The 24322-nt window shown below is 36.9% G+C and overlaps 1 pseudogene; it reads right to left on the reverse strand.

Moving 5' to 3' along the window:
* Positions 1-1380: 1380 nt before the first annotated feature.
* Positions 1381-15026, reverse strand: LOC126704555 (trimethyltridecatetraene synthase-like; annotated as a pseudogene).
* Positions 15027-24322: the final 9296 nt, after the last annotated feature.

Consider the following 24322-nt stretch of genomic DNA (forward strand, 5'->3'; position numbering starts at 1 on the left):
CCACTCTTACCCTAGTATATATACCCCTTATACCCACGAAATAAGGAGAGTTTCTAGAGAGAATTTTGAGAGAGAAACCCTAAAGAAAAACAAAATTGACTCATCCACAATCTTCACACAGAGACTCTTCAAATTTCTCTACTCTCTTCCTCTCCATTGTTTCATCCTTAAGAGGTTCTTAGCCAAATCATTTTCTCACCATACCCATATCTATGAGAAGGCTTTTTGGTGCTTTGGGAAGCAGTTAGGAAGGGACCAATTCACATTGGTTGATGCTATGGTTAGTAGCAGAATCCGGTAAGCTAAAGAAGAAATAGGTTCGGCGTAACCTCGTTGGAGTAGGAGCTTGGAGGGCTTAGGTACACTAGGTAGATTAGGCTTGGAAGGTCTTCTGCTGTTCATGTATCCCAACTACATTCTTTAGTGGATTATTTACCACTTGGAGGGCGACGGAGAGGTTTTACGCTGAGAGCTTCTGTTTCCTCTTCGATAACACATCGATGTGTTGTCCTTGTATTTGCATCTCTCTTCCCTTAATCTTTGCCATTTAATTTCTGCTATGGATGTGATTTTATTTGGTCTAGATTTTTTATCAATTTTGTTGTATGCTTATATTCATATTCCACACATCAATTGTTTGATAATAAACTTGAATTGGTAATTTGTTAATTGGGGGTCTTAACGTTCATAGTGTTTTATACACTATTTGAACATTCATATATATATATATATATATACATATATATATATATATATATATATAGAGAGAGAGAGAGAGAGAGAGAGAGAGAGAGAGAGTTACACATGGTGTAACTTTAACCAATATTACACCACTCAATATTTTTTAATTGAATGCGAATTTTGAAAAATCCATCATTAGATTACATTATCTTCGTATATTATTCATACTTGCAAAATTTCAAGGTGATCAAAGATTAATAGTCATTTCATCAATCAATTGTTTAAATTTAGGTTTTTATAGTTTAAAATAATGAATAAAAGATGAGTTTACGGATTAAATAGTAAATAACATCCAATTGACATGAAAAACGGCATAAATGTTAAGAACATATAGAACATGAATTATATAATAAGTTATTGGGTGGTGTAACATTACTTAGAGTTATACCAGATGTACCTTGAACCCAACCATATATATCCATATATATATATATATATATATATATATATATATCGATTTTATGATTGTGGTTTCTAATTCGAGAAAACCAAGTCTCCAAGAAACTGATAAAAGGATAAAATAGAGAAAGAGATATCTATAATAGAGCAAAATCGGGAGAAAGGATCCGAACTTCAATTTTATTGATTACTTTCAATTACAACACCATTCTTTATTTGCCTGTTTAATCCAACAGCAGCTAACTAATAAGATATATATAATTATAGTTTAAATTATATAATATATTATTTAAATTTAATTCCTTTTGCAAGGTTTGAAAAAGGTAATTGTAGGACAACTAATAAAGATGAAGTGAGAGTCTAGGCTCCATCACCACAACAAGTGGGAATTTACGGCATGTTGTGAGTCCATAAACTTCATCCATGCTCAACTCCTCATATTTCATATTGTCTGATAATTTCCAGTTAAACCCATGTAACATATTTGCCAAGATAGAGCTAACGACCTTTAGTCCAAGGCTGTAGCCAGGGCACATTCTCCTCCCAGAACCAAATGGCAATAGTTCAAAGTTTTGTCCCTTCACATCGATATCTTTACCCAAAAACCTCTCTGGTCGAAACTCTTCTGGTGCATCCCATAGAGATGGGTCTCTCCCTATACTCCATGTGCTTATGAAGACTCTAGTTCCTTTTTTGATTTTGTAACCGGCTACATCACAATCTTGAATTGCTAAATGTGGTGCAAGTAATCCGGCTATAGGGTGCTTCCTCATTGTCTCTTTCATAATTGCATCAATATAAGGAAGTTGTGGAATGTCTTTCTCTTCCACCCATCTCTCTCTCCCAATTACTCTATCCAGCTCCTCGGTGGCCTTTTTGATAAGGTGTGGTTGCTTTACTAGCTCAGACATTGCCCATTCCATAACTGTTGCAGAGGTATCCGTTCCTCCAGCTATTAGGTCCTAATTTTGATACACATGACCATAGAAAATTTCAATAAATGATATTGGGCAATCTGAAATGCTAGTAATGGTCAGCAAACAATATGGACAAACTTCGTTTTATTATTGGCCTATGATCAGCCTATTTGTAACTGTTGTGTAAATTGTAACTATTTGCTACAAATTATAGGTAGATTATGAGTAATAGAGGCCATGTTTGGTTTAGTGTGTTTTCAGCACCTATTACTCATTTTTCATAACTCGTTTCTGGCTTTTTGTGGGCCACACCAAATGAAGTTGTTTAATTTAGTTTTCATTCTCGATTTCTATAACTCATAACTCAAAAAACTGAGGTAAGATGACATTTTTGTAAATAACTCTACTCAAGTGGGGCCCAACACCAATGGACATCTGTTTATGACCACAAAAAAGTTATATATCTTCTCTCTCTTCATTATCACAAACTCCCTCCTTTTTTCTTTGCACTTCATAGACGATCATGGACTCTTGTATTGGGGTCCAACACCAAGAGTTTGGATTAATCCAAGCATAAAGTGGAACACACAAAATAACACCTCATGGTATTTCTAACAAATATATTTAAGGGTCAAATTTCCGATTTCCTAACCATTGAATTATATATATATAATGACAGATGCTTTTTATTTTTTATTTTTTTTGATAAGCTTAATTATTAAACCACTCCAATTCTCTAGGATTATAAATTTTTTGTAACTCTTTTTGTGTTTCACTTTATACTCTATTAGTCATAGCTTCCCATGTATTCTATTTTACTTTCTTTATAAAATATCAGAGTTTAAAAAAAAAAAAGAAAAAAAGAAAAAAAAAAGACATGGCATGGCACAGTTGATAGAAGATAAGATGGAACACAAAAGGTGGGACAAATAATTTTTATTTAAATCTCCTTTGTTTATTAAAAAAAAGGTACAATTTACTAGTTAAATCAAATTGGTAAACATCTCCACCCACCAAAAGAAGAAAGTCAAACACGAGGCAAAATAGAAACATTAACAACTCCCTTGGAAATATGTTTTTCACATAACTGGTTTGGAGGAAAATTCATGCAACCCACTACATGAAAATTGAAAAAATCATTCATAAATACTTTGTCACATGATATTTTTAAAACTTTATGTGACTTATTTAAATAATACTGTAAGGTTGAATTTATTCAACCATCTAATTGGCTTTATTCCGTGCCAAATTTGCTTGTAATTCAGCATTTAGTAACCCTGTATTTAGGTGGGTTTGTTGTAAGGGTAGTGAGTGAGATAGAGTGAAGATTGCTCAAGAGTGTGCAAGAAAACAGAGACTCGTGGCTGGGACTCGTGGGTGACTCGCAGCTGCAAGCCGCCAGAAGCAGCACACGTGCCAAGCATGCTGGAAGATGAACAGTCATGCTAGCTGGAGCACTACAGGACAAAACAGGACAACTGGCCATACGGTTAACTCGCGACTGGATCTCGCGACTTAGTCAAGCCGCGAGGTCAAGCCGCGAGCCACCCCTGTTTTGTAAAACCTGACGTTTCACATTCCTCTCCCACTCCAGTATAAATACCCCTTTTACCCACGATTGAAACAGAGCTTCCAGAGAGAATTTTGAGAGAGAAACCCTAAAGAAAAACAAGATTGTTTCACCCACAATCTATACCTTAGAGTCTCTTCAAATTCCTCTACTCTCTTCCTCTCCATTGTCAAATCCTTGAGAGGCATTATACCAAACCTGGTTCTCACCATCATCATCACTGTGAGACAGTTGTTTGGATTTCTGGGAAGCAGTTAGGAAGGAACCAATCTCAATTGGTTGATGCTACGGTCTAGTAGCGGAATCCAGGAAGCTAGAAAAGAAAAAGGTTCGGCGCAACCTCGTTGGAGCAAGAAGCTTGGAGGGCTTAGGTGCACTGGGTAGATTAGGCTTGGAGGGTCTATTGCTGTCCTTGTATCCCAACTGTATTTTCTAGTGGATTGTTTACCACTTGGAGGGTGGCGGAGAGGTTTTTCGCCGAGGACTTCGGTTTCCTCTTCGATAACACATCGCGTGTTGTCTTTGTGTTTGCATCTTCCTTCCTCTCTATCTTTGCCTTTTTATTATCTGCTGTGGTTTTATTTTGTTATGGCTTAGATAGTCTTTCACCAATTTCGTATTATAGCATGTGTTAAGTTTCCGCACACTAGTTGTTTGACATATTGCTTGTATTGGTTAAGTTGTAATTTGGGGGTCTAAACGTTCAAAGGTGTTTTGTACACGTTTTTGAACTTTCAATTGGTATCAGAGCAGGTACACTTGTTGTGGTTTTATTACCTAAGTGTGATCCTAGACTCCTGTGTTGTGGTTGTTGTTTTGGAATATACCATGCTGAATTGTAGCTTAAGTGTTTGTGAAAATGACTCTATGCATATGTCTGAAAGGTGTCTTACTGATGATCTTGTAGAGTTGTTAAAAACTAAGAAACATGCTAGAGTATTTGTTCACATGCTGGAATATCTTGAAAATCAGAATCTTGTCTTACACAGTAGCATATCTGAATCTAAATCATTGATTAAGAAATATAAAAGAAAGAATAGAATGTTGTGTGAGATGATTGAGAATCTGAAAATGAAAAATCAATCTGAAAGAAGCATGAAAACTGATGATGAGTTTGTGTTTGAAGGTCAAGAATGTCTGTCACATGTGAACCTATTTGTGCATACCTCATTGAAGGTGTTTAATGTGTGTTTGTGGTATCTTGACAGTGGGTGTTCTTGCCATATGACAGGGGATAAGTCACTATTTAAGACACTCAAAGAAAAGGTTGGTGACTATGTGACCTTTGGTGATGGAAGTCATGCTCAAGTCCTAGGCAAAGGAACCATTGAGATACCTGGTTTGCCTCTGTTGAAAGATGTGCTGTTCATAAAAGGGCTGAAGGCGAATTTGCTGAGCATCATTCAAATTTGTGATGATGATTTCCTGGTACAATTCTCTAAGAAAGGATGTTTGATCGTCAATGAAGAGGGGATTCAGGTTTTGAAAGGAAATCGGACTACAGATAACTGTTATGGAATAGTTCCCACGGCACCCATATCGTGTAGAAGTGCTCGTGTGGATATGTTGGAGCTGTGGCATAACAGATTTGGGCATGCCAACTTCAAACAAGTAGCAAAAGTCTCCAAACTTGAAGCAGTCGAGGGACTTCCTAAGTTTGGAAAAGTGAAGAAGACTGTTTGTGGTGCATGTCAAATGGGGAAGCAAACTAAGGCAAGTCATCACAAGGTGAATGTGATAGCCACCTCTCGGTGCTTGGAGTTACTTCATGTTGATCTAATGGGGCCTACCAGAACTGAAAGCCTAAGGGGGAAGAGATACATTATGGTCATTGTGGACGACTACTCAAGATACACTTGGATTGAATTCCTTAGAGAAAAATCAGAAGCTTGTGAGAGGTTGGAGATTCTGTGCAAGAAACTACAAAACGAAAAAGGGATTCCGATAGCCAAAGTTAGAAGTGATCATGGGAGGGAATTTGAGAATGCAAGATTCGAGTCCTTCTGTGAGAAGAATGGAATTAAAAGAGAGTTTTCAGCTCCCAAAACTCCACAACAAAATGGAGTGGTAGAGAGAAAAAATCGTGTGATTCAGGAGATGGCAAGAGTCATGTTGCTTAACAAGCAAATACCTCAAAAATTTTGGGGAGAAGCTGTCAACACCTCGTGTCACATTGGTAATAGGATTTTCTTTCAAGTTGGTACAAAGAAGACTGCCTATGAGATATGGAATGGGAAGAAGCCTAAAGTGAAGTATTTCCGGGTGTTTGGAAGTAAATGCTATATCCTAAATGATCGAGAGAATCTTGGGAAGTTTGATGCGAGAAGTGATGAGGGTATTTTTCTTGGCTACTCTACTACAAGTTGAGCGTATAGAGTGTTTCACAAGAGAACAAAAGCTGTGATGGAGTCCATAAATGTCAAGATTGATGATGCCTTACCTAAGGTGGAAATGATTGATGATGTAGAAGGGCCGAGCACCAAAGAGCCCGATGTTGAGGTAGAAGCTTTGGATATAGAAGGTGAAGAACCTATACCAGAAGTAGAATCGACTCCCATCAACCCAAGAATGGAAACGAGATCGATGTCTAGAACTTCAAGTCCTCTTACTCCTCCAGAAGTTCATCCTCCTATCTCTCGTAGTGATGAAGTTTCCACTTCAAAAAGGCCATCTTCAAGAGTTATCAAGAATCATCCGGAAAGTAATATCATAGGATCTCTTGATGACGGTCTTCGCCTCAGGAAAGGAAACATTCTGCTAGCCAATCATGTAACATATCACTGTTATCTTGCACAGTTTGAACCAAAAAGAGTTGAAGAGGCTCTTCAAGATGAGAATTAGGTTGAGTCAATGCATGAAGAGCTGAATCAGTTTGTGAGGAATGATGTGTGGGAACTTGCTCCACGGCCTGAGAACGTTCATGTTATAGGCACAAAGTGGATTTTTAAAAACAAAATTGATGAAGATGGAGAGATAATTCGAAACAAATCTCGGTTAGTAGCTCAAGGATACACTCAAGTAGAAGGAGTGGATTTTGATGAATCATTCGCTCCGGTGGCAAGACTCGAATCCATTCGAATCCTCATGTCCATTGCGTGCACTTTGAATTTCAAACTTTATCAAATGGATGTAAAGTGCGCATTTCTGAATGGATATCTAAATGAAGAAGTATTTGTTGAGCAACCAAAAGGATTTGACGATCCTCATTTTCCAGATCATGTATTAAGATTGAAGAAAGCCCTTTATGGCTTAAAACAAGCGCCTAGAGCCTGGTACGATCATTTTACACATTATCTTCTAGACAGAGGTTTCAAGAGAGGGTATGCCGATCGAACTCTGTTTGTCAAAAATGATGAAGATTATCCCCTTGTGGCACAAGTCTATGTTGATGACATAGTGTTTGGGGCAACCATCGAAGATCGTGCTACTGAATTTTCTGAGGAGATGAAGGAGTTTGAGATGAGTATGGTGGGGGAGCTCACATTTTTTTTGGGTCTTCAAGTCAAACAACAGAAGGAGGGTATATTTGTATCTCAAGAGAAGTATGCCAGAAACATTGTCAAGAAGTTTGGACTAGACTCCAAAAAACATGCCTCCACTCCCATGAGCTCTTCCACTAAACTGAATGTGGATTCGTCGGGAGTTGAAGTAAGTCCTACATTGTATAGGAGTATCATAGGAAGTTTGCTCTACCTTACAGCCAGTAGACCGGACATTGCTTTCAGTGTGGGCGTTTGTGCCAGGTACCAAGCTAATCCGAAGGAATCTCATCTGACTGCTGAATTGGTATCAGAGCTAAGCGAATCATTCGATATGTGAATGGTACTGCAAACTATGGTCTGTGGTATTCAAAAGACTCAAATGCTTGTCTTGCTGGGTATTCAGATGCTGACTGGGCTGGCAGTGTAGACGATCGGAAAAGCACTTCAGGCGGCTATTTTTATCTTGGTAACAATCTTGTCTCGTGGATGAGCAAGAAGCAGAATTCAGTGTCTCTATCTACTGCAGAAGCAGAATACATCGCTGTTGGAAGTTACTGCACTCAGCTTCTTTGGATGAAGAAATTACTTCATGACTATGGAATTCCTCAAGAAACGATGTGTGTCTTCTGTGACAACACCAGTGCCATCAATCTTTCCAAGAATCCTGTCCAGCATTCAAAATCCAAACACATAGAGATACGTTACCATTTCATTCGGGATTTGGTAGAGGAAAGAGTTGTGTGTCTTGAGTTCATACACACCGACAATCAAAAGGCGGATATCTTCACCAAGCCTCTCGATGGTCCACGGTTTGAATCACTCCGTAAGACCATTGGTGTTGGTACAATTCCTTGACTCTCTTGTGTGTTGTGTGCTTCACATATTTATAATATGATAAGTCTGTTTGTGTTGGGGCACACACCTCTTTGATTAGCTCTTTGTGCAACATGTTTATTGTTTGTTTGTCCATTTGTGAATACTGTTGTTTCTTTTTTATGTTTGTTCAATCATTTTCTTCTTTTGTGTCAAAAATCCAAAAATCACATAAAAATTAGAAAATCAGAAAGCTTGATTGACATTGTTGAGTTTTTGTTTCAAAACTTGTTTTGCCTTGTACCTTTGCGCTAATGGCTTTGTGCATTTTCGAGCATTGCTTGTTTCTTTGCACTCATATCTCTGTGGGAGAAATCTTGAAATTTTTGTGATTGTTGTAAATAGATCTTCAAACTTGTCATGAATGATTAGTGAATGGTTTTGTTGATCTTGAGACATGCATAGACTTGTGTCTATATATCTTCCCACTCTTTATTTTTGTTTTGCTATAAAGAGCTCACCAAATGTAAATCTCCAAATGAAAAGAGATATTGAGCTGCAAAAGCCTGTCGCACATTCTAGTATTTGACTAGGAAAAAGGGTAAGCGACCTTTTATTAAAGTGAATGTTTATTCAAAAAGGCCAAAGGCCTGTTCTTTAAAGTGAAATGTCATATATCACTCTCACAATGAGAGATGACTGCCTCAAAGGATCAAAAAGATCAAATGTAATGATTGAAAGTGGAGTCAAATGATAAGCTCCAAGTCATGTTATCAAGTTTTGTGGGAGGTCATATATACATATTTCTATAATTGAGATAGGTCACATGATCAAGTGCTAATTGTGTATGCCTTGGTTGAATCGATCATTGAAGCTTCACATTAGACGAAGGACTATCTCATTGTTGATATCCACACACAACACACAAGTTTATGTTCAATAAATGCCATATTCATTTGTGTGATTGTACTTGATGAAATGTGTTTTCACACGCTCAATTTTTGTTAATTCAAGCACAAAAAGATTTTTGAGTGTTTTAGGTGTTTTTGGAAAGTATTTTGTTTGAAAAATCTGAAAATTTCAAAAATCCTGTTTTGCCCTGTTTTGGCGGCTCAGTCGCGGGTATGTCAAGTCGCGAGCATCAGTCGCATCTTCGCTGGTCATTTTTGGCGACTTGTTCGCGAGTGGAAGGTCCAGTCGCGAGGTTCACTCAGAGATTTTGCGCGGCTCAGCTCGCGACTCACTCGCGGGTAGACCTTCCAGTCGCGAAAAACACTTAGAAAAATTTTCCAATTTTTTGTCCTTGAGTGTTTTGGCGGCTTGAGCTGGCGACTGTGTGGCGACTTAATCAAGTCGCGAAAAACGCGTGTTTGGCAGAAACAGGAGCAGTTTTTAAATCTTTTTCAGTTTTCCCTCGAACTTTTGTGACTATTCATCTTCTCTCCAAACTATCTCCTTTCCAAACACTCCGTGCTCCCATTTCCATTCTCCATTGTTGCATACTTTTTGCTCGAATTCTTCAAGTCTCAGGTATGGGTTTTCAATTTTGAACTCATTTCTACTTGATTTTCTGTTTTTCCCTTAGATCTTTCGCATATGTTCTTGATTTAGAAATGGGTTTGTGTTTTGGCCATTGTTCTTTGTTCATGCTTAGCTTGCGGATGCTGTTGCTAAAGTTTGTGTTGTTGATAGTCGTTTCCTTTTTGGTCTTCATCCTGTGCTTAGCTTAGTGTGTCTTTTATTTTATCTGATCTTGAGCTGTTGTGTTGTTTCAAAATGTTCCGTTGGATATTGTGTGTTTTTACTGTGCTGAATGTGCTTGTTCTATTGTGTTAATCTGTTGGGAGCTTCTGTTAGTCTCAAAATACTGATTGTGTGTCATATCATTTTTTCCATTATATGTCTCAATGACATATATCTGCCTTTAGGATAGTTTCTCCATGTTGTTCATGTGTTTCCTATCTTAGGCTTGGTTTATCCATGTGATTAATCTAAGTAGCTTATTGTTTAAGTGTTCAAAGTTCATTTGTATGGATGATATCTCTTTGTTAATTACATGGTACTGACTGGTTCTGCACATATATTGTTCTATGCTGTTGTGGCCTTTTCTGATTGTTCACAGATGGCTCCCTCACCTCCGAAGAAGAAATCTACTGCAAAGAAGGTTGACAAAAGATTGAAAATGGATTCTAAACTGTTTAGGTCAGTTCATCACTTTGAGAGATACAAGGATAACTTCTTGAATGCAGAAATTATTTAAGAAAGATTTGTAGATTTGGAGGACTTAAGACAAACCTTTATCCCCAGCTGTTTTGAAGGAAGAGGATGGGAAAAGCTTCTGAGTGATTTCCCTGTTGTGTGTGAACCCCTGATTAGGGAATTTTACTCAAATGCTGTGATAAAGGAGAATGAGTTAAGTTGCTGGGTTAGAGGTAAAGAATTCATTTTGGATGCACATGTCATAGATGATGTACTAGGGCTTGAAGGATTAGAAGATGAGGAATTTATCAATTACAAGGATAGGAGTGTTTCTATTGACACTGTTCAACAAAGGATAGGTGGGCAGAGAGAAGGGAAATGTTTGAATACCACTGCCTTTCCAGTGGACATGAGGTGTCTAACAATAATCATGATGTTTAACCCCTATCCCATTAAGAAATTGACTACAATCAATTGTGCTAGAGCAGTTTTTCTGATGGATCTCAAAGAAAAGAATTTCATAGACATAAGTTCCCACATATATGACACCATTGTGGATGAGACAAGAACTACCTCTAGGCCAAAATTGATCTTTCCCAGTTTGCTAATGAGGATTTTTAGAAGGAAGGGTGTTCCAATCCCTCAAGACATCAGTCCCATGTCCACACCCTCTGCAATTAACAAGCTTACCTGTAAAAGGATAAGTGTTAGGCCTCCAGGAGAAGAAGATGAAGGTGATGAAGGAGAGGGTGTCCCAATGGAGACTGAAGCAGAGGCAGCAGGGCATGCATCAACCTCAACACCCAGGAGGAGTGGCAAAAGGTCTAGAGCATCAACTTCTTCAGATACACCTCCAGATGCTTTCCAAATCATTCTGGAACGACTTGATGGGATCAGAGAAGTCCAGACTGAGCACTCTGACAGGATGAGAGCCATGCAGGACCAGATTGATGTATTGTCTGCAAAACTTGACAGCTTCACCACTCAGCATGACCAGTGACCCTTTGGCCATTCCGGTCAAAAAGGGGGAGATGTCATTGATGATGAAAAGCAGAAAAGCAAATCTTAAGGGGGAGTAATGTGTTGAGGGGGAGTTGTCAAAGTTATCAAAATCAGAAACTTTGTTTATATATGCTTATGTTTTGGGTATTTTGTGTTTTTTTTTGAGACACTGTGTTTTTGGTGTATAGTTGTTTCTAACTCTTTACCTATACTCTTGGTTTAAACTTTAATATATTTTGATGATGTTTTTCAGGATGTTTTTGTGTTTGTACCCATGTGCTTTTGTAAGCTTTTAGGGTTAATGTTTTATGCATAGTTTGTAGGCTTTATGGTATGTACCTTGCTTAATGCAGCCTTTATGCTTTGTTGAAATCAGTACTTCAATCTAAATGTTCTACATTTTGGTTTATGTACTGTCACTCTTGTGCCCTTGTAGGATTGTTCCTAGATGCATATACCTTGTGTGTTATGCATTGGTTGAGTGTTGAGCATACAAGTGTCTTGCCTTGTGCTTGTTAACTTGTATGTCCTTGTGTTCATTCCAAGTGTGAATGAGCACTGTGATCACTACCTTGTGGTGTTCACTTGGTTGATCAAACCATGATTTGTTTCTTAACTCCATCTTTGCTTGATCACATATTGCCTGTTTCATATGCATTTATAATTTTCTGCTTACAATGATCATGGTGTATTGTTGTGTTTCAGGAGTATTATGTTCATATGATTCAAGTGCTTCACAGCTTCTAGAGTTAGGTGTGAGTGAGTTTTGTTCAACTGTTCCAAACTCACATGTTAAGTCTAGAGTCTGTTTTAGGGTTTTGTCACGGAATAGCCAAAGGGGGAGATTGTAAGGTTGAATTTATTCAACCATCTAATTGGCTTTATTCCGTGCCAAATTTGCTTGTAATTCAGCATTTAGTAATCCTGTATTTAGGTGGGTTTGTTGTAAGGGTAGTGAGTGAGATAGAGTGAAGATTGCTCAAGAGTGTGTAAGAAAACAGAGACTCGCGGCTGGGACTCGCGGGTGACTCGCGGCTGCAAGCCGCCAGAAGCAACACACGTGCCAAGCATGCTGGAAGATGAACAGTCATGCTAGCTGGAGCACTACAGGACAAAACAGAACAACTGGCCATACGGTTAACTCGCGACTGGATCTCGCGACTTAGTCAAGCCGCGAGGTCAAGCCGCGAGCCACCCCTGTTTTGTAAAACCTGACGTTTCACATTCCTCTCCCACTCCAGTATAAATACCCCTTTTACCCACGATTGAAACAGAGCTTCCAGAGAGAATTTTGAGAGAGAAACCCTAAAGAAAAACAAGATTGTTTCACCCACAATCTATACCTTAGAGTCTCTTCAAATTCCTCTACTCTCTTCCTCTCCATTGTCAAATCCTTGAGAGGCATTATACCAAACCTGGTTCTCACCATCATCATCACTGTAAGACAGTTGTTTGGATTTCTGGGAAGCAGTTAGGAAGGAACCAATCTTCATTGGTTGATGCTACGGTCTAATAGCGGAATCCGGGAAGTTAGAAAAGAAAAAGGTTCGGCGCAACCTCGTTGGAGCAAGAAGCTTGGAGGGCTTAGGTGCACTGGGTAGATTAGGCTTGGAGGGTCTATTGCTGTCCTTGTATCCCAACTGTATTTTCTAGTGGATTGTTTACCGCTTGGAGGGCGGCGGAGAGGTTTTTCGCCGAGGACTTCGGTTTCCTCTTCGATAACACATCGCGTGTTGTCTTTGTGTTTGTATCTTCCTTCCTCTCTATCTTTGCCTTTTTATTATCTGCTGTGGTTTTATTTTGTTATGGCTTAGATAGTCTTTAACCAATTTCGTATTATAGCATGTGTTAAGTTTCCGCACACTAGTTGTTTGACATATTGCTTGTATTGGTTAAGTTGTAATTTGGGGGTCTAAACGTTCAAAGGTTTTTTGTACACGTTTTTGAACTTTCAAATACATATAGGGATGATAGGCCCAATAGTATATATTGGACCGGGGGCCTGGTCTGAGGACACCTAGTAGTCCAAGGACGGGTAAATGTGTTATAAAGGTCGGCACTAATAAATAAAGGAAGGGATCTAGGCATGATGGTTCAGGAAGGTGGTCTGAGGAGGGATGCTTCCTCGGATAGGCAAGGCAAAGGTCAGAAGGTGTGGCCCGTCATCCAGAGCAACATTCTAGGAGTTTCTATTGACAAGGATGCACGTCATGGGGGAATGGGAGCTATGAAATATCTAAGAGAAAACTGCTACTACCACATTGAATGCTCTGTAGCTAACTCTCTAGCTGCATTAATGAGAAAGTGATACCTGAACAGTAACTTTCAACCTTGCAGCTACTCTCCTAAGACTTCAAAAAGGTGCTGATGTGACAAAGATCAATATCAGCAATCTAATCTACACGTAAAGGGTAGAGATGAAAGAGGAGGATAGTATAAAATAGAAAGAAGACCATAAGGGAAGGGGATCGGAGAATTGAGAGAGAAATACTATAACAATAAGAATTGTACTTGTAATCAACTTCAAGCATTATATACATGAACTAATCTACTCAGACTGTGTCGAGGACGATTTTTTTTTAGATAAGACCAATCTATTTTTATTTTATTGTCATTTGGATTCACTATAATCGTTACCCAACTCATTAGAGCCTAATTTTTCAACCCATTCTCTATAAATTCATTATATTGGACTCTTTGGAGCTATATCCTTTTAACTGTTGGGTTTAGGACTCAAATTGTGTCCTTATAATACACATTGATGATCTTATGAATTACTATGTAGGGTTTGAGGGAGATTCTCTAACTTACTACTAACATTGTTTTGTTTTGTTTTGTTTTTTTTTTTTGTTTTTTGTTTTTGTTTTTGTTTTTCATTTGCTATTAACAATTTGCCGTCTAAACTTTGTTATGAAATTACTAAAAAAAAAAAACCTTTTGCAAGTAGTTTTATTTAAATTAGAAAGGTAATGATATTACCTGAGTGAGTGCCTTGATACAATCATAGGTGAGTTTAACATCAATATTAGGATCATCAGCCAGCTGCAATATAAATCCACCGTATCCTTTGGCATAAAATCATTCCCTCCTTCCTTCTTTGCCTTGTGTTCATCAAGTACATGGTCAAGGAATCGATCAAATTTTTTACTTAAACCCTTCATTCGCTTCACGTACCCTTGCAAGTCCAAGAAATCGAGCCATGGTATCTAGTCTCCTATATTAAACACCGCATTTAGCAAGAACAACTCATCTAACATTTCTTGAAATTCTTTTGGTCTCACTATCATGGTCTTGTATTTGGACTCATCACTAACATACTTCTTACCCAATGCAATTCTGCTTATAATGCTTAGAGTAAGATGGAAGAGATGGTCTTTTAGCATAACTGGCTTCCCTGACAAGATGCAAAGGCGTGACAAAAAAGCACGCATTTCTTCAACACGAATGTATCGATAAGACTTGAGTTGTTTTGAGCTAAAAAGTTCAGAGAGGAAAATCTTACGGCCTTGTCGCCAATATGGACCATAGGGTGACCATGTGATGCTGTGATAGTTATAAGTTGTGTACTTGCCAGCGGCAGTTTTTGGTGTAAAGGCAAAGACATGGTCATGTGTTTTTAGGAATTCCTTTGCCATTTCGGCAGATGAGGCAACCACAACAGGGAAAGATCCAAACTTTAGTTGCATAATTGGTCCATATTTTTGGGCTAATTTGTGAAGGGATTGGGGGGGATGGGAACCAATAAGATTTAGATTGCCTATGATTGGCCAAGGTTTGGGACCTAGTGGAAATTTTAGCTGGTGGGATTTGAATGTTAATAATTTTGAGAGAAAGGCTAAGGCTGCTAGTGATGCCATTACTATAAGAGCCCAAGAAGATGACTCCATTTGACCTTGGTGGGAATTATGGAGGATATGGTTGTGCGAGTTTAAGGCATGGTGTACGGGGTTTATATACTTGGGAAAAAGTGGTTTTTTAAATCTTGCGTTTTATAGAATTATCTATATATATATATATATATATATATAACCGAAGCCATTGAAGCTTCCACAATTTTCCACGTCACCACTATTTTAATTTTCTTTTTATTTTAGGTTTTATATCTTATATATTTATTATTTTTTTTAACAAAACTACTCTATATAAAACCCTACTACAAGACCATACGCAGTAAAACCTGTCTACAAGACCATACGCAAAAAACCTAAAAACAAAGCTCTCTCCATCAAATTCAACGAGAAAGATCTCAGGTAACTATATAAAGTTACACACTCTCTCTCTCTCTCTCTCTCTCTCTCTCTCTCTCAGTAATAATCCGTGGAACCAAACCCTAAAATTATTATGATTAAATTGTTATTTTGTTTTGGTATGAGAAAGGGACTACATGACTGGATTTCACAAGAGGAAGAAGAAAAGGAGAAAGGAAGCTAATAAGCAGCAAGAGGAGGCTCAAAGGCGAAAGCGTATTGAGCTGTGCAAAAAGGTTTTTCTCATTTAGTATTTTTTTTCTCTCTACTTAGTTAGATACTTATCATGTATTTTTGGAAGTGAGATATGTATGAATATTTAAGAATTTGCACAATGAGCCATGTGTTTGTGTGGGTATGTGAATGAAAGTTTGGGATGTTTAGAAGCAAAGTATATTCATAAAATGTGGAAATTCGATGAAAAGAAGAGGAAGAGTTGCTTGAGATGGTTTGTGCATGTTTAGAGGAGAGTGATTAATGCATTGGTGTGAAAGATTGAGTTAATTCAATTAAGGGAAGGATAAAAGGTAGAGGAAGACGAAAAATAATATTAATAGAAGTAGTAAAGAAGAACATGTCAGTTAAGGAAGTGACATAGGTTATGACTTTGGATATAATAGAATGACGAAAAAGGATATATGTGGCTGGCCATGACTATCTTTACACTTTGCTTCTATAGTCAGTAACATCTGGGACTTGGATTTAAGTTGCAAATGGTTTGTGTTCGCGTCTAAATTGTGGTTTGTTAAGGCTTGAGTTTAACTTGATCTAATATGTCTTTCATCTTTGAAATTTCAGAATATATCAAAAAATCCAGAAGGGAATCTGACCAGAGTGGGAATTATCTTAGAAAGCCACGTAAGGAAGAGGAAGTCAGCGAGAAGAAAAGGTAAGGCATGGGGCTTCTTTGGGAAGTTTGTTTACTCACAGCCTCCTTTTATTCGACTTATAAGTTATAATCCTACGTTTAGAAAGAGAAAAACAAAACTCTAAACTGGAAAAGCTAAAAAAAATTTCAACAATTTAATTTGAGATTTTTTGATTTGTAGGTGGTTGCAAACCATTATGGAGTGAGCCAAGCTTCTACCTTACTGCAAGACTGAAGGTGATAAATTTTTTTGACCCTTTTGTTTTTTTTAATACTTTATTTAATCGGTTTTCCCTACTCTCTTGCATTTTGGGGTTTATTGCATTGATTAGCAATGTTGATGATTTTTTTGAAGGGAATGCGTCAATGAAGATATATAGAGAGAGAGATTAAAGATTGGGGAGCTGTAGTTTTATTTTTCCCTTCACCACTAATTTGAAAAGGAAATAAAATCTTTTGAATATTTTTTTGGTTAGTTTATTTGTTTTTCATGATTTCAAATCCTGATGAGAATCACTTTTGCTATGGAATACTAGACATATTTCACCATTAATCTGTTACGAATATATTTGCATTTTAGCGTTCATATACAATGATGCTAGGTGTAATCAAGAAACAACAATAATTTATAATAAAAAAACTAACACATAAAACAATTGTAAACTTTGATTTATAACTTTGTTTTATTTTTTTTTTATTGTTGGTATGTAAAGAAAAGGTCGGCTAGAGTCATGAAATACATCTTTATAGATTTAAATTTGAATTTAAATTATGAAATATGTTATTAGTAGCTCATTTTCAGCTTGAATTTAATGTCTCACCCTTTTTTTTTTTCATATATATGATCAATTTATATTTTTACTCAATTAATGCTCTTTTTTTGCCATTCAATTGGTACCTTTTCTTCTTTTCTACATTCATATATTTCAACATCTATTCTTTCCAAATTTGTGTGATGAGGGTTTGTTTTGTTTATTGGCTTACAAGTGTCCAAAGCAATTTTTTTAAAAATAGTTCTACTATTTAAGCCAGATGACTAAAGCAATCTTTACTCAAAATTTGGTACATTTATTTGTCCTTGCTTCCTAACAATGTCATTTCATTCATCTGAAGGTTGAGACTATACAACATTATTGGTGTTAGAGTTTCACTTTTGGTCTTAGTATTTTATTTTTCCTCTTAAGTTGTAACTTTTATAAGTGAAAAGTTACAATTTTTGTTCGACTCTTCCGTGCAATTTATTTAAGCAATTGTGTAAATTGGCATTATGTTTCATTTTCAATCCCATTGAGGTCTAGCATCTTTGTTTACTGACAATGTTAGAATTTAGATACATCTTGAATATCAAGAATGATTAATGTAACTTATGAAAGATATTTGATTGAATGAGTATGAAATTAACTATATTTGTGTAATTAATTGTATTGGAGTGTACTTATATTAGTTATATATTTTCTAAATATTATCTCAAGCTCTTGATTATCACGATATCTCATTGTATGTGATAGATTTTATTACTTTGTAAGTGATATATTTTATTGGTTTGGTATATAATTTATACCATGATCTTGATTTTTTTTTTTTTTTTTCATATTGAGAAAGTTATCAATAACTTTTCCGTACATCGCACAGATTAGTGACTAGTATGTTTATATCCGTATCCGTTGTTGATGTAAAGTGTACACAATTGTACATATTTGTTTTGTCGGGAAAGTAAAAAAACAAAAACATAATTTTCCTTATATTTATCGTTTATGGCAGCTATGCGCACAATGCACGTGTGTGTTTTGGACGTAGTAGTTAGAGTAAGACAGACGTACGGGCCCGCGATATATGTTTTTGCTCGTACAATTATTATGTTTAGAATCTAAACTTTAGATTCTATAATTATTGCAGCAGGGTGAGCCTTACTGGGACCGCTACTTTCTCGACATTGGCCATGTTCTTTCTGGGACCGTCCAATCTTTCGGTCACCACGCCACCACGTCGGTAGACTGGGGTCCAAGCCTTCACAGTCACACACCAATACTGTGGTGGTTTACGGTGCACCTCTAATTTTGATATCCTTATAATTACATCTGTCCTGTGGTGCTTGAAAATTTGTTGGACTAGGCCCAGTTATATTTTTCTTGAAAGTTAAGGGTGCTTCAATCATGTCAGTGGCCATAATTGGCAATTTTTATCTTTGTTTCTCAAGTTCCGACCATATATTTTTCTTGAAAGTTAGGGTGCTTTCATCATGTCGGTGGCCATGCATTATTTGTATTCCCTTGCTCTCCCTAAGATTTTTGTTTTTTTGAGAAAGGCTCTCCCTAAGCTTGGTTTATAGTATTGTTAGTTTAAGATGCCATGCTTGTAAGTTAGTTTTTTATTTTTTAGCTTTTAAGTACAATTTTTTAAAACCTCACTTTATTTATTTACTAATTTTTTTTCACTTTTTTAAAGTACAAATCTATATAATAATTAATAGTCGAAATATTTGACTTTTATTGACCACTCCTCGTTATGTTATGTGATTACATAAATTACTGCCATGTAATTATTTAAAAACACTGAAGCATTGTGTTGTTTGATTATGAGACCTTTTCACTATTTAACAAAAAAAAAAAAAAAAACCGACTAAAAAAAAAAACTACCCAAACTAAACAGATGAATGAAATGTAAAACAAGGAGCGGAAAGAAAACAAACCCACCGAGAAAACAAGGACACGCACTCCACTGACCCATATTAGGAAAGTAAAAGAAAATTTATCGTTGGCTTCAACTATGGAACAAAGAAAAATGTTAAAGTGGCGGACAAAAGTGGAGTGACAATAAAAAAGTTAGAACTAAAAAAATATTTTGAAAAAAGAGAAAGAAAGAAAAGGGAGTCCACTCAGCAATAGAATTTTGACCAGTTAAAGCATCATTTCATTTTGCGGGATGATCATTGAAGAGTCTTGAGCAACATCAATGTTACGACAAGATGGTTTCAACAATTTTCTCCATATACTCTGACTCCGGATTGCAATTACAAGGGTACCCACAATTTTTTTTTTTTTTTTTTTTTTTTTCAAAATTGAAGTTATTGATCGACTGATCATACAATTAAGAGGAAACGAGTTATGAAAAATTGAATGAAATGCCAAAAATCTAATTGGATAGCTAATTTCTATGGAAATGAATGAACTACTTCAAAGTAATAGCCACATATACAATCAAGTTTATTGGGTTCTATAAATAGCAATTTTGAAAAAGATCTACAGGTTTTTTGTATTTTAAGAAAGATGAAAGAGAAAAAATTGGGAAGAAGTTACCAAATGAATATGAACCACTATTTATAGCCAAAGGTTTATGACCCTTCAATAGGTACATTTTCATTAAATATGCACTTTTTTGGTTAGTAGATACATTTTCATTCAAGAGACACATTTTCGATCAATAGGCACCTTTTGATTCAATAGACATTTTATTCAATAGGCACATTTTCCGTCAATCGACATATTTTCGTACAATAGGCACCTTTCATATATATCCAATATGAAAGGTTATGACCTTTCAATAGACACATTTTGGTATATCCAATATGAAGGGTTATGACATTTCAATAGACACTTTTTGGTATATCTAATTTGAAAGGTTACGACTTTTCAATAGGCACCTATTGCTATATATACTACAACTTACCTTGTATATATCTATATATTCAACACAAACTAAACTAGAGACAAAAGATTCTATCTCTTATTCCTTCTCACAAAAAACTAATAAATAAAACAACATTGTTTTCTTCTGCCTAACTAATAAAACTATGTGCTATTTCTTTCAATATCATTTTTAATGCATTTTTGCTTACTACTCCAATTCAAAAATAATGGTTTTGTTTTTTTTTTTTCCTAAAGCTCATCCAGTAGCTACTCTCGTGCATCGCATAGGTTAGTGACTAGTATATATTAATAAGTAAAACTGAGAGAAAATCCAATTAGGTTTTAAATTGAATTCCAATTTTTGTCTAATTTTACGCCACGTATCCAATTTAAGTTTTTTTTTTAATTTTTGTTCTAGATGAGTTAATGAGGTGCAAAAGACGAAAAATCTAATATAAATAAATCATCAATGTGGGTGAGTTGGGCCTGGGCAACCATGTTGGCCCACTTGATCAAAACCCAATATGAAGCCTAAGACCCATCGAACGAATTAGACTTGTTGCGCGGAGAGATAGTTAGCCTTGGGCCTCATCATAATGGGCCCAGTCCCGAGTTCGAAACCATGGCCGAGGGGACGAAACTTGAGGGCTTCCTGAGTGGTTGGTTAAGCACTGACTGATAACGAAGGTAGTAGGGGTAAAACACAAATCAAGCAAGATAGGTAGTCAAGGACTAATAGTGCAAAAAGGGAACCACCCTTGAGCACAATTCGGCATTTGGAATAAGTTCCAAGGGAATCCTCTAAAGTCATGAGGATCCCTAAGGATTCTGAGGGACATAGAAATACGTGTGTGAAGTGGAGAGATAATGATGAAAACCCCACTAAGGAGAGGTTATAAGAGAGGGAAGAAGGTGGAGGCTTAGGGGTTGGAAAAGCTAGGGAGTGAAAGAGCAATAGAGAGAAAAACACAGGGAAACACTAGGAATTTGGGAGGGGCCAAAGGAAGTTTGAGGTCTTATTTGTAGGATTGAGCCTTGACCCACACATAAATAAATTGTGATCCAAATACTATTGCTAAAATCAGTATTCAATGACCACAATCAAAAACTCAATAAACAAAAAAAGAAAAAGAAAAAGTAATTCGACATTTACTACTAAGATTCTCAAATTATCCACATGGAAACACTTTTAATTCGACATATACTACTGAGATTCTCAAATTTTATTCTCATCATTATTTGATAATGTCCGAAGGTGCAATTCAAACTCGACGTCTACAATATAATGATGGAGAAATCCACTCCTTTGAGAAGCATAAAAAAGGGAAGTGAGGTCTTCAAGAAAAGCAATTTTTGTGAATTATTTTGTGTTTATTTGAGAACTCCTATGTGTTGCAGTGGCAAAGCCACATTGGGATCGAAGGGGCCCTGGCCCCCCAAAATATTTGAAAAAAAATTAGTAGATATATATATATATATATATATTAGAGTTGTTAGGACATATGTGATTTACTTGTTAGGACATATGTGATTTACTTGTTAGAAACATATGTCACTATTTTATGTAATTGGCTAATCTTTTGACAAAACGCACTTTACTTGTATTTGGGTAGATCTATGATGTGTTTAATACTTCAAGAAACTGTATTTCAAGATCAAGTGTTGAAGTCATGCAAGTTTGTCCAAGATTCAAGCTGAAAAGTGCAAGTTCATTAAAGCTCGATAACTAGTATCTATCGAGCTTGAAGAGTTGTTCCAACCTCGTGGCTCGACAGCTGCTCGACAAACAGGCATCTGTCGAGGTTTATGAAAAACAGAATTTCAGTTCTATTTTGACTCTAATCCATGATTATGTGTTTGGACTTTCTTTTCTCAAAACCCTAGACATATAAAAGGATTATTTTAAGGGCCGTCAAAGGTGACACAAGTTGCATAAGTGTTGAGCAAAGTTTGTTCAAGCAAATTGTGACCGGAGATAGAATTTGCCCTAGTTCATCATTCTTGTGAAGAAGTTGTTGTGTTTGTACACCGTAGGGTTTTGTGACCAAGCATCTTCTTGATATTTATCGTGGATAAATTGAAGAATTTTGCAGCCAACAACCTTCTCTAGTTGGTGATTGAAGTTGCGTACTAGGATCCGCGCAATTGGTTAGTCACGTATTCGGAGCCGTGCATTAAAAGAAGAAATTGTCACTACAAAACAAGTCTGATTGAGTATTGGGGTAAGGGTTCAATTATAGGTTGGTATAAGGTACTATGATTCCTTTACATGTAACCGCTTGTTGTGATAATAGTGGAATTTCGGGAGTGATGACCTTAAAATCACATAGTGGGGTTTTTGCCGTGTTAGTTTTCCCTATTCGTAAACAAATCACCTTGTCAATTTAATTTCCACTGCACTTAGTTTAATTGGCGATTTGTTTGTGCTACCACGCGTTTACATGTTAATTTGATTAATTAATAAACTTGGCTAATTAATCAATTAATTCATCACAAGGGGTCAATACGTTTTTGGCCTATCAAGTAGTATCAGAGCAGACACACTCTGATTAGGTTTAATCTTTGCTGTAAGATCCATTGACCCCTATTTTTCATGGATAGAGGACAGTCTCTCATTATACCTCCTTTATTTGATGGTACTAACTATGCTTTCTTGCACTCTCTAGATGAGAAGGTGTGGCAAGCTGTTGAGATAGGCTGGACCAATCCAAAGGAAGTGCTGACCGATTGGGATGAAGCCAAGATCAAGACAGTAAACTTCAACAGCAGGGCATTGAATGCTTTGTTTAGTGCAGTCACTAATGAGGAATTCAAGAAGATATTCTCCACTGAAACTGCAAAGGAAGCATGGACCATCCTCCAAACAACCTATGAAGGAACTAAAGCTGTCAAGGATTCGAAGTTTCAGAGGCTCACTACAAGCTTCAAAGAGATTAAGATGGAGGAGGATGAGTCGTTCGATGAGTTCTATGCCAAGCTCAAGGACATAGTGAACTTAGCTTTCAATCTTGGGGAAACCATTTCTGAACCCAGGATCGTGAGAAAGGTGCTCAGATCTCTACCTGAGAGATTCCATGCCAAGATTACAGCGATCAAGGAATCAAAGGACATTGACAAGATTCCTTTGACAGAGCTGATTGGTAATCTGCAGACTTACGAGATATGGTTAACAAGGATTGGTAAGTCAGGCAAAAGTAAGAGCATGGCCTTGAAGGCCAAGAGCTGTATCACGAATGAGTCTTCAGATGATGAAGATTCTAAGATGAAGTCCTACGTCACCAGGCAATTCAAGAAGTTCATAAAGAATGTCAATGGGAAGGGCTTCGACAAGGACCATAGGCAATCTAGTTCTTCTCAGTTCAAGAGTCAAGACAAAGGGAAGAAGGATGCTAGGGTTGGCGGTCAGTATAATGTTCCCGCAGGACCTAAGTGCTATGGGTGTCAAGGCTTCAGTCACATGAAACAGGAGTGTCTTACATATCTCAAGAGCATTGGGAAGAGCAAGGCACTTGCTGCTACTTTGGGCGACACCAAGCCTGAGGATGATTCCGACAATGAGGATGACGGAATCCTGAATGCCTTCACTGCCACTGTCAATCCTACTGAGGGGATTGTTGAAGATGTGGATGAAGAAGAGGAATTGGTGGAATCCAAGTTTGAGAAGATGGATGATCAAGATGATATCCATACAACCTATGAGAAACTATACAAGCTTTCTGAGAAACATGAGAAACTTTATAGGGTGGCCACCAAAAAGCTCAGTGATGTGGAACTTGATCATGAAGAGCTTTCCACAAAGTTTGATGAACCTAATCAGACTATTGGAGCATTGAGGTTTGAAAGTAATTTCTTGGCTGAGAAGACCAAGAAGCTTAGAGCGGAACTGTTTCAAGTCAGAGCTCAATTGGAGAGGACTTCAAGTGCAAAGCTTGATGAGATGCTCAGTCTTCAAAAATCTGCTTCTGATCGAATAGACTTAGGGTATGGTTTCTCTTCTTCTAATATTACTTCTCCTAGTACTACTGTTTTTGTTCCTTCTAGTAATAATGTTGAAATTGAGAATAATGATGTTAAAACTGATTTAGCTAGTAAGAACATAGACAAAAGTAAATCTATCTTAGGAGCACCCCCTAAGTAAGATAAGAAGGAAGCTAAAAACCCTAGGGTTAAGAAGGCTAACTCTAAAAAGCCTAAACAAAAGAAGCAACATCTCTGTCATCACTGTGAAGTTGCTGGTCATACTTGGTCAAATTACTATAAGTGGTTAGCCACTCAACAGAGCAACGGCATGATAGCATCTGGAAGTCAGAATCAGCTTCAATCCTCTCTTGTTCCCCTTGGAGATCTTCTCAAAACCCTCATGTTTCTTTCAAACTTGAACAGTTTCAATTCTTCCCCTTCACCGCCAATTCAAGGGTTTAATCAAAGGAAAGGTTCTTCCAAGGTGTGAAAGGAAAA

This window comes from Quercus robur, chromosome 11, assembly GCF_932294415.1.
Source record: "Quercus robur chromosome 11, dhQueRobu3.1, whole genome shotgun sequence".
NCBI classification, from domain to species: Eukaryota; Viridiplantae; Streptophyta; class Magnoliopsida; order Fagales; family Fagaceae; genus Quercus; species Quercus robur.